Source organism: Lolium rigidum, chromosome 1 (assembly GCF_022539505.1).
Source record: "Lolium rigidum isolate FL_2022 chromosome 1, APGP_CSIRO_Lrig_0.1, whole genome shotgun sequence".
Classification (NCBI taxonomy): domain Eukaryota; kingdom Viridiplantae; phylum Streptophyta; class Magnoliopsida; order Poales; family Poaceae; genus Lolium; species Lolium rigidum.
Genome location: NC_061508.1, coordinates 76,584,929 through 76,596,937, shown reverse-complemented (window position 1 = coordinate 76,596,937; position 12,009 = coordinate 76,584,929). Strand labels below are relative to the sequence as shown.

The 12,009-nt window shown below is 44.8% G+C and overlaps 1 long non-coding RNA gene across 3 annotated transcripts; it reads right to left on the bottom strand.

Moving 5' to 3' along the window:
* Positions 1-5,808: 5,808 nt before the first annotated feature.
* LOC124668286 lies at positions 5,809-11,300 on the bottom strand. Of its 3 annotated transcripts, none has more exons than XR_006992199.1 (6): positions 10,672-10,874; positions 10,505-10,588; positions 10,198-10,265; positions 7,642-7,753; positions 6,691-7,131; positions 5,809-6,589 (listed from the first exon to the last, which is right to left on the bottom strand). It is a non-coding gene; the product is annotated as an uncharacterized LOC124668286 (long non-coding RNA). The 3 variants fall into 3 exon arrangements; XR_006992016.1 differs by adding an exon at positions 10,885-11,300 and having other exon boundaries at positions 5,811-7,131; positions 10,672-10,736; XR_006991773.1 differs by having other exon boundaries at positions 5,812-7,131.
* Positions 11,301-12,009: the final 709 nt, after the last annotated feature.

The window sequence follows — 12,009 nt, the reverse complement described above, 5'->3', positions numbered from 1 at the left end:
GCGGGGCAAGTCTAGTCGCATACGCCTTAGACACAAATTTAAAGATGACATTTATAAGCGCGATAGGACGGTATTGTTTGATAGAGTCCGCACCGTTAACTTTAGGAACCAAAGTAAGGATCCCAAAGTTCAACCTGGATATATCTACCCTCCCTAGGGCGAAGTCGTTAAGAATCTGAAAAACAACGGGTCTCAGGGTTCCCCAAAACCTTTGAAAGAACGCCACCGGCAATCCATCTGGCCCCGGTGCCGAGTCCACTTTCATGTCATGGAGAATCTCGTCTAACTCCTCCAGTGTAAGCGACCTTTCTAACTCGGTATTTTCGGAGTCGGAGATACATTTCGAGGCCGGCCACGGATTTTGAGCCAAGGTAAAAGCACGGGCCTCGCCGGCCGAACCCATCAGCTGTCGGTAATAGTCATAAACGTGTCCCATAATAGCCGCATGCTCCGTAAGCTCCCCCTGGTCGGAAATCAGACGCGGAATCCCACACTTCCGTCGGCGCCCATTGGCAATCGCGTGGAAGTAAGCCGTGCATGCGTCCCCTTTAAGGAGCCATTGTACGCGGCTACGCTGGCGCCAATACTCTTCCTCAAGGGAGTCGAGCAAGACCACCTGATCTTCAAGGTGGTAGCGGAAGGCCCACCCTTCCTCATCCGGACTGTCGAATCCGCCACCGCATCAAGTGCCGCAACTTTGAGCCAACAACCCAGCCTTGCGATCCCTCTTTTCCTTCCCTAGGTTCATCCCCCATCCCTTGAGGAACTGTCGTGACAATCTGGCCACACACATCCGGAGTTCAATCGAACCCCTATGTGGCCCAAAGTCCGACAAGAAGGAGCCTAACTTTCCCTTAAGCAGGTCCAGAAACCCCGGAACTCCGAACCACCACGTTTGAAAGATGAACCTGGAGGGTCGGCAACGCTCCTCCTCGCCGCTCTTCAGAAGCAGCGGAGTGTGGTCCGAACCAATCCGAGTAATCGCTGTTAATGAACAGAGCGGGAACCAAGCCTCCCAGGCCGGGGACACGAAGACTCGTCCAAAACACAACGAACCGGAGATAAGCTTGTTTATTAGTCCAAGTATATCGCGCCCCGACCCTCGCCACCTCCCTCGGAGACGAGTGGCAATCGCGTCATTGAACCTATGAACCCTAGGCCAATTAATATTGGCATTGTTCTTATCCCCGGCCACGACGTATAAGATTGAAGTCCCCGCCCGGCACTACCGGGTCTGGTAGAGCTGACTTCCCTAACCAGCTCGCTTAGGAACTCCCCCGTTCGCTGGTGGTCTGCCGGTCCGTACACCAACATAAACCACCACTTCTGTCTGGTTCTCCTCTGAAGGAGATGAGCACTAAGGTAGAAGGATCCCTTCCTCCAAACCCCGACCTCAAACACCTCGTCGCGAAAACCCAGCAATAGGCCTCCCGAGTGTCCCTACGCGGCGGCCGGTCCAGATTGAATTGGCCGCCGACTTCTAGCCTTCGAAGCTCGGAAGCGAGAAATCTTGACGAATGGTCTCTTGAAGCCCAACAAAATCCACCCTTTCCGACCGCAGGTAATCTAGCATTTGGGTCTGGCGGCCACTCGCCCCAAAGCCGCGGATATTGTAGATGAGGCCTTTCATAGTAAACCGGCCTGCTTCCCCCGTCCCTTACGGGTCGACGACGTGGCCGCTTCGCGGCCGTGCGAGCACGCACGCACGATCGCTTGGGCTTACTTCGAGCGAGCTCACTCGGGAGCTCCCCCTCTCCGAACTCCCCACTCTCCCGGTGTCTCTCTCTCTCTCTCTCTCTCTCTCTCTCTCTCTCTCTCTCTCTCTCTCTCTCTCTCTCTCTCTCTCTCTCTCTCTCTCTCTCTCTCTCTCTCTCTCTCTCTCTCTCTCTCTCTCTCTCTCTCTCTCTCTCTCTCTCTCTCTCTCTCTCTCTCTCTCTCTCTCTCTCTCTCTCTCTCTCTCTCTCTCTCTCTCTCTCTCTCTCTCTCTCTCTCTCTCTCTCTCTCTCTCTCTCTCTCTCTCTCTCTCTCTCTCTCTCTCTCTCTCTCTCTCTCTCTCTCTCTCTCTCTCTCTCTCTCTCTCTCTCTCTCTCTCTCTCTCTCTCTCTCTCTCTCTCTCTCTCTCTCTCTCTCTCTCTCTCTCTCTCTCTCTCTCTCTCTCTCTCTCTCTCTCTCTCTCTCTCTCTCTCTCTCTCTCTCTCTCTCTCTCTCTCTCTCTCTCTCTCTCTCTCTCTCTCTCTCTCTCTCTCTCTCTCTCTCTCTCTCTCTCTCTCTCTCTCTCTCTCTCTCTCTCTCTCTCTCTCTCTCTCTCTCTCTCTCTCTCTCTCTCTCTCTCTCTCTCTCTCTCTCTCTCTCTCTCTCTCTCTCTCTCTCTCTCTCTCTCTCTCTCTCTCTCTCTCTCTCTCTCTCTCTCTCTCTCTCTCTCTCTCTGAAAATATATCTCTCTAAGCACTTATTTACAGAAGCACCATATACCAGGTTTGGAATCTTGTAGTAGTTGTAAGTATCAAAACATGTGGATGCACAGTTCAGTTCTGTATCCTGATGAACCCAAGTTGCATTATTGCACAGAAGAACTGGATGTACTAATGGAACAAAGACCGGCATTCCTTACGATAATGGAAATTTCGACCAACATGCAACTTGCATTATTTTGTTCTCCAATTTTGTCCCTCGTCACGACAATGATGACGACGTTCAACTACTTCAGGTCATGAATTTTCTTGGCATGTATTTAAGAATAACACCCGGTGTCACACAATAAAGTATCATGTTCAAGCAGCAGCATGAACCGTGATGTACAGAACAATACCAGATAATCCTTTCTTATTTTGGATAGCTGAGCTTCTTGCTCTAGTTAATCAAGGTAGAGTTTGCACCTTTGTAAAAGTGGAACGATCACAGGTTAGGGTTAGCCATATTCTTGCAAACTTGGCAAGAGTAGAACGCCGCACTGCTACTTGGTTAGGATCGGGACCTGAAGCAGTCCTTCAGGTGCTTGATCATGACCGCATTGTAACCCCACCTGTTTAATAAAGTTCCTTTTTTACCCGCAAAAAAAAACAATACCAGATAATTGGAAAGGCACACAAGTGCATGGAGTTGTAGAATGTACCTGAGGTAGTTATTCTCCTGAGAGCATGTCTAACAGACCTCCTATTTTTCTGCCCCGTAAAACGTGAGTAGAGGGTCCTGTATTCACTTTCCACCGGTCGAAAGCTCGTTACGGGGTGGGGATACGGGGTCTGCTAGCTCGGACGAGTTTCCAACCCCTCAAAACAGGGCTTTTGACAAATTGGATATTAGAACCAATACAACATTCACATTGAAGAAAAGTTTTAAATCACACATTAATCATCATAATTATTACAATATTGTTTTTCGGAACTGCCAACAAATGTTCTAATGGAAGAATCAAACAAATAACAAATGTTCCCGCAATCAAACAATCAAACAAGAATAGGAAATGAATGTAAAAACTCATTGGCCATGCAACTGTCAGTGGTGATCAATCAGATCTTGGGTGAGCTGGTGATGAGTCTCGGCATCTTCAATGATGCGTTGCGCAGCAAGAAAAGCTTCAATCCGATCAGGGTTCCGCTGTGCTGCACTCGAGTGCCAACATTGTCATAGAAACATGGCAAGTTCAACCCTCTCTCATCTTCAATGATCATATTGTGAAGAATCACACAACATATCATGATTTTAACAGGAGTTTCCTTGTCCCAAAACCTTGCAGGACCCCGGACAATGGCAAACTTTGCTTGCAAAACACCAAAAGCTCTCTCAATATCCTTACGGCATGCCTCTTGATTTCTGGTGAAGCAAGCTTCTTTTCTTGTCAAAGGCTTGTCCTTTTTTCTCTTTAATGGACTTGACAAGAGTTACATAGTTAGGGTAAATACCATCTGTGAGATAGTACCCCATGGTGTACTCATTATTCATAACTTTGTAGTTACAAGTTGGAGCTTCACCCTTAACTAGTCTTGCAAACAAAAGGGATCTATTCAAGACGTTGATGTCGTTGAGTGTCCCCGGTAGTCCAAAAAAAGAATGTCAAATCCATAAGTCTTGCGAGGCCACAGCTTCAAGAACAATGGTAGCATCACGGCTTTTGCCACAATACATTCCATGCCATGCTTTTGGACAATTTTAACATGTCCAATGCATGCAATCCAGACTACCAAGCATCTCCGGCCACCCCCTCTTTTCATTGATCTCCATGAGTCTCTTCGTATCTTGCTCATCTGGAGCTCGGAGATACGTCTCACCATACAACTTGATCACCATCTTGGCAAACATACGCACGCAATCCGTGGTTGTTTGTACACCAATGCGAAGGTACTCATCGGTATAGTCTACTGGGATACCGTATGCAATCACCCTCATGGCGGATGATATTTTCCGAAATGGGCTAAATCCCATGACATGGGTAGCGTTCCTCCTTTTCTTGAAGTAATCGCAATTTGCCTTGCAGTCTCTGATGATTCTCTCGAACAAACTCCTACGCATTTGATACCTTCTACGGAAGAGGCGGGCGGATAGGTCGGTACCTCGGCAAAATAATCTTGCATCAGCTGTTCGTGGACGAGTGCGCGGTTCCGCGGAATGCACATACACCCCATAGTGGATCCTTTTCTCTGATCCAGCAGCTTGGCGCGGTCCTCCATTTGCTTCATGCCGAACAGGAGCATCATCATCTCCGTGTCATCGTCGTTCAGCAGCTCGTCGAGGTCCGAATCGTCGAAATCCGACGAGGACCAATCGGTCGACGAATCCACCAAATCCTCCATATGCACATCCTCCGAAGTCATCTACCACCGTGAAGCATAGATCAACCTCCAAGCACATCGATTGTACCGGCGAAAACAAAGAGAAACGCGGTGGAGTACTCACTGTGGGTTTGACGGCGGAGGAGGCCACGGTGGGGGTGCGACGGCGCGCGCGGAGGGGCGCTGATGTTCGGCGGGGGTGCGGCAGGCGTGGACGCAGCGCGGCGCGGCTCGGCGGGCGGCAGAGGGGGCGGATCTCGAGGTTTCCGGTGGCGGCGCGCGGGTGGCTATGGCGGCGACGCAGGGGAAAACGGGTGGGAACTCTGAAATGTCCGCGCGCCCTAACTGAAATGGGATGGTTGGTTCGCCCTCTATTTCCTCTCCCGCCCCGCACAAGTAGGGGGCCAGAAGCCACCCCTAAGCCGAAACTAAAAAAACCAACGCGGGGCCTGTTTTACGGGGTCTGCCAGACGGTCGGGTAGAACCCTACCCCGTATTTTAGCGGTTATTTTGTATGATTGCCCTTTTAGGGGGTTTGTTAGACCTGCTCTGAGATACATATCTGCACGACCCAGCAAGCGATGCGCATTATGATCTGCACTATCAGAATGGTTGATCTTGCACAAGACTCCATAAAGCATAGTCTCCAGGAGGGATTTCAACGTGGGCTGTCCATCCAGGGCAGGCAGTTCATCAAATACGGACAAAGTTTTGGCAGGGGGAGAAGTTTTTTCCTTTGGTCCTGATGTAACTCCAAGAACCAATATCAAGAACTTCTCCCCCAGCTCATACTGGTGGAACTGGTGAGGCACTACCTCCCATCTCCCTAGCCGATCAGTTGCAAACCAATCTCAACATCATGATTTTATAGATTGGTCATTTGGTCATTGTTTACTCTCAAGTTAGTTGTACAATTATACAAGGATAGTAGCATGTGCCCGATGAATCACATCGGCAGGGAAGCATGAAAGAGTATCTGAAGATCACCACACTTCTATTTTAACATACATCAAAACGGTTACCGAGTATTTAATATTCACAACAATAATCATCAGCATAACGCTACCGTTTCAGTTCACACACACACAAAAAATCCCTTTCAGCTACTGCAGACACGCAGACTGCATATCAAATCAAATATGAGTTCTTTTTACAAAATAAAAAGACTGGATCACGATACCATCTATTTCGGAAAAAATACCCATATTGCAGCCAATTTAATAAAGAAACAACCAATTTCAGAAAAAAAAAATACCCATATTGCAATATGGGTATTTTCCGAAATTGGTTCTTTTTTTATTGAATTGCTTTGTGATCAATACCCATGTCACATATTATTTGCATGTACTCCACTATGATTTAGGGGCAACTATACGTCCATATTCATGTACAGACAATCCGCGAGCATATTGATCAGCCCACCAAAGCTTCATCCACCACCGGAACCACATCCCCCATCCCCCTGCAGCTCTGCCACCACGGCTTCTTCAGAGTCTCCCAAGATTAATCGACATAAGAAAGACAAAAAAGTAAAACAGCTCCATAGTGAATTGGAGTAATAGTACAATTACAAAACACGTTCAGAAGAAGACAATGTTTTCTAAGAAAAGATACTCAAAACCGTAAGCAACTCAAAAAAAAAAGTATTTCAGAGACTGGTGAAAAGATTGGCATGGATGCTGACCTGCATTAGAAAGTCTGTATGCCTGAACCTCAACCTCAGCAAGTTAGATAGATTCCTTGTTGTTTCCTTCAACAGAAATGTTCAATTTATTCTTCAGTTTCTATGCAAGTTGGCCATCCCTGTCCTTTTCAACAACCTACAGTAGTTGCTGAGTCAGGTGCAAGCCAATCACAACACCTAATTGTTGATGCTATGCTCCTTCAATATAATCATCAGATCAGGTGTTAAGCAACTTACACGAGAACAATTTTTTAGATATACAACAATTATTGTAGGGAGGCAGGCCCCAATCTCCTGGCTTTTCAATGGAATTCTGGGAACATATAATTTGGCAAAAAGCGCAGTAGGCGCATGTCAATAAGCATATAATGGCTGAGTGCCAGATTACATCTAAACTAATTAGTACACAAGTGACCTGGTGGTCTACACAGGCAAAACAAAATAATACAAAAAAAATAAAGATTGAGAGCAGAGAGTGAACTCTCAGGAAAACATTTCCACATTCATCCAAACTGCAGGCGACTATCATCAGGAACAAGTGCCCAGTGCAACAAGGATAAACCTGCTGGGGTCCCTGATGGTTTGAAACAAATTGCGACCTCCCAATCTGTGTGGTGCAAAGGCATTGTTTGCTGGACAAGCAGTCAAATATCCCACTTTAAGGTATGACAAAGGTCGCTGCATCGTTTAATATGGCAAAGTTATTTTTCGGAATTATTCTTCAATGATTAATAGCTCGAAATGATACCATCTAGAGAACACAAATGTGCCAAAAACTGAGTACAAACAAATATTAAAAGAATTTTTTTTTGCGAAGTTCGAAACCCATGTTCACAAAGCAATTCAATAAACAACCAATTTCGGAAAAAATACCCATATTGCAGCGGCATCAAATTCTAGCTATCATTAGGTAACAACAGAAAAAGAAAAGAGTGTTAGGAAATAGACATGAGACAAATAAAGCACTACGATAGACCTGCATTAGATGGAAAGGATGCAATGTCGATTATCAAGTTTATAACAAACGAACAAAAGAAAATGCAGTTAGCAGAAAAAATAACAGAAAAGTACAAAGTCGTAGCAACATGGAACTACCAAGACAGGGGAAGTAGTTGTCAGTAGTTTATCACAGGTATATCATTTAATGAGAAAATCCTCCCAGAAAAAGTAATTACAAAGTTCATATACCTTATAGCTGTTTTTATGAAAGTTTATTTCTCCCAAACAGGAATTATGGCGCTCAGTTCCTGCATTGCAGACTCATATTCTTAATCGACAACCTTCTCATACTTAGTATTGCCTGCATAAAGAGGGGAAATTGTAAGAAAATCACGCTACCAAACATCATCTATAAACTTAAAAGTTCTGAACAGTTGCACTGTATTTTGCATAAGACGAGATAATTATTAAGCTTCTGCTATAGTAATGAAAACTACAGCATGTAAATCAGGAATGTCATCTATCTTTGTCCTTTGGGTGGGAGCTGACAGAAGGTAAGCTAATCTAGCACTGGAACAAAGTAGTTTCCATTCATTTAGCACGTGCCAAAAGTTAAGAAGTTCTTAGGGCAGCCAATAAGCGCTTAAGCAAAACAAAAGCACTTGTTAGAACAACTCATTCCAAGACTATCTCGGGAAGGTGGATTTGACCAAATCATCGTATACATATGAATCAGAATCAAAATCCACAGAATAGCTTCTTGGGTAGATTCTGAATGAATCCCAGGACATTGACATGAAATAAAATACACGGAGAGATTATTTTTGTAATCCTACATGGGTGTTCATTTTTGTTACAAATACATTATGTTTCTGAATTTTTTAAAACGTGAAGGTAAAATGGTAGAAGCCTGACTGGACAATGACATCTTGTAAACATGCAAAGCAATGTGGTATCATACTTCAGAAAAAAAAAGTTTCTCTTATGGTCTCTAGAACTGGGTACCATATTAAATCACGCTACCAAACATTATTATAAACTTACAAGTTCTGAACAGTTGCACTGTATTTTGCATAAGACAAGATAACTATTAATTCTGATATAGTAATGAAAACTACAGTAAGTAAATCAGGAATGTCATCTATCTTTGTCCTTTGGGTGGGAGCTGACAGAAGGTAAGCTAATCTAGCACTGGAACAAAGTAGTTCCATTCATTTAGCACGTGCCAAAAGTTAAGAAGTTCTTAGGGCAGCAAATAAGCAGTTAAGCAAAACAAAAGCACTTGTTAGAACAACTCATTCCAAGACTATTCCGGGAAGGTGGATTTGACCAAATCATCATGGAAGTATACATATGAATCAGAATCAAAATCCACAGAATAGCTTCTTGGGTAGATTCTGAATGAATCCCAGGACATTGACATGAAATAAAATATACAGGGAGATTATTTTTGTAAACCTACATAGGTGTTCATTTTGTTACAAATACATTATTGTTTCTGAATTTTAAAAAACACGAAGGTAGAATGGTAGAAGCCTGACTGGCCAATGACATCTTGTAAACATGCAAAGTAATGTGGTATCATACTTCAGAAAAAAAAATCTCTTGTGGTCTCTAGAACTGGGTGCCATCTTAGACGAGGAATAGATAAGCAGACTGGAAACTTGTACACCTTCGAGAATATGCAAGCAGATAAAATGTAGCCTTCCGGTTGAGCTATCCTGCAAATCTCCAACTCAATGTGCCCGCAAGTGCATACAAATTTCCCATTTAGTCGGTAACATATAACATATACTACACAGTCCAATGTTGGGGGCACAGAACCAGTCTAACTACAAAGGAGAACGTTTTACTTGTGCCCATTTTCCTCTACGAGGTAGTGGTACTGATACGTTCATAAACGAAGGACATAGGGCTTATAACCATATCAAGTTGATAATGAATATTCCTGAATTAGAAAATGCGCTCAAATGATTATTATAATACTCATCCTTTCAAGAGCATAGTTCCTCTATGCTAGGTTCATAGACCGGTTTTTGTGTGTGAAGCAGAAAGATTGGATTGGAATGTACGAGAGCATCAGGTATTCTATTGACTAATTAAATTGCAGCAATTGATAAGATACTAATGATGGTGGTGCATGCCAGATCAAATCTGAACTTGTATTTGTGTTACACCAAATAAAATGTCAATCCTGCTGAAAATAGAGAAAACTACCATATTGAAGGTCTGATGCTCGACCAATAAATTAAATAAACAAAAATACGGAAGATTCAGGTAAAGGCCTTATTAGCCATAAAATATGTTTCTTATTCCTTATTCAAAGTCCCAGCTATAACAAACTTGACCTCCTGTTTGTCTAGTCAAACACCAATTTGGAAGGATCTCAACAGCAATATATATGGGGATAAGAGGAAACCAAAAATGCATTTCTAATTTCACATCAGCCGAGCCTTCTCAATGATGGTTGCAGAAGGGCAACAAATGTATGAATAACAGCACCAAGTATAATTGTGTGTCTCATTGCAAATACCTGTGATGTGCTATTGGCGAAAATTCGGCAGCAAAAGCATGTATTACACAAAAATATATATTCTACTATCTCAGTTCCACTATATAAGATATTTTGGTAGGCTATTTTAGCCAATTAAAACATCTTATATTTTGGGACAGAGGAAGTACAGCTTTACCCAGCTGGTAAACAGGGATGTTACAGCTGAAAGGTATACCTAAGAATCTAAGATTATACATTATAGAATCTGCAGTAGATAAGAAAATGCTATAGAAATAGAAAAGGTTATGCACCTCATCATTTTCTCGTGCTCTAGCTTTGTAGGTTTGCTCCAACTGCTAGATGAGCAGTTCATTTGGTTCTGAGCACATAAACATATACATACAAATGAATCCACACAGAAACAAGACAAAACATAATTTGAGTAATTCACAAGGCTCGTAATGCCCTTCTTGACAGAGTTAAGTTCATGGTTAGATTATCCAAAAGATCATCGCAAAAAGCTAGTCATATGAATAAACCCTATCCTTGTATAAAGAAGAATTTGAATGACCCCTGTAAGCAAAAAAAAAGTTTACAGGTTAAGCTGAAAACAAATACCTTGGTGTAAGGCAATTGTAAAGGCACATCATCCTTGAGTGAATATCTAAAAGCCTCCCAATGAATGTGTCCACCTCTTTTGTCCTGAAAAAGAATCATTGGCCTCCAAATTATTCAGATCAAAGAACCATATAGGCTTTTATTGTTCAATTCCATGAGAAAATAACCTTGCCAATGTTTGATGAGAGAGTTCTCCATCCAGACTGATTGATGCTCACAGAACAATCCCTAGCTAGCATACCAATCACACGGGAAACAACAATGAACTATGTAATGAATTAACCAAAATTAAGAACAAAATACATCACACATGAATTGGGAAGGGGATATAAGAATGTGAGGAGGGGGGAGGGGGAGAGGAAATGGGAGACCAGGGGCACCTAATGTCGCGTTGACCGGTGAGGACGGACGTGCCGACGAGGCGGCTTGCACAGGTGGGGGCGGAGGTACCACTACCAGCGTGGTGACCTGGCTGGTGGGGATGAAGGAGCAGTCGCCGGGCGCTCGTTGTAGGGCTGTGTCACTCGTCCGTCGCAGGGATGCGCTCGTTGCTCCCAGTGAAAAAGAGAGGAGCCAGACTGTTGGAGAGGGTCGGAGGAGTGGCGGCAGCGAGACGAACGGGAGAGCGGGGTACCGAGTAACGAATCCACCGACGGTGCTGCTCCATGCCCATGGAGCCCCAAATCTGCTCCTACAAAAGAAGTGGATTATTCAGAGGGAAAAGGGAGAGGAAGAAAAGAATGGAGACGAAGAGATGCGAGGGAGCTCACTGGCTCTCCACGGTGCGTCAGCGCGCCGGCCATCTGTGCGAGGGAGGTGGCGGCAGAGAGGAGGAGGCGGGAAGGGGCTGGAGCGGGAGGGGGTCGCGACTATGGGAGTGCCGAGTGTGGCGGCTAGGGTTCTACTGTACTTGGGATTTTGTCTGATCTACGCGGGAGGGCGATTTGCACAAAAATAACCCAAAAGTGAAAGAAAAGCACAGACTGACCCTCCGGCGAAACTATTTCACTCATCTAACCCTTTTGTGTGGCGCCCCCGCGCCACACATGCCCATTTGGCGTCCCTGCTGTCGGCGCCACAAACCCATCTAACGTGGCCCGTCGACGCTGAGCTGGTGAGCCGATCCGACGTGGCAGGACGTGTGGCGCCGCTCTCGCCGGCGCCACACTTTCGCCCGTGGCAAGGGCGCCACACGTCCACTTAAGTTTGCCGCGCGCGCCCAGCCAGTCCGACCCTTCTTTCTTTCTCCCTCTGTTCTTCTTCTCTCCACAGGCGCCCGACCCTCTCTCTCCTCCACTCTCCCCCTCCCCACCAAATCCACCACCAAATCACCAGATCTGTCCGTGGAGATCGTTCCCAACTCGTTCCTTGAGGTAATAGTAATATCCCAGGTATTGAGGGTTACAAAAATAGAGGAAACAGATGTGTGCATTGCATTCATGCATAGAAAATCTGGGGAATTTTCGCGCTTTAAAGTAAAACAGTCACGATGGATCGAAGTTTCA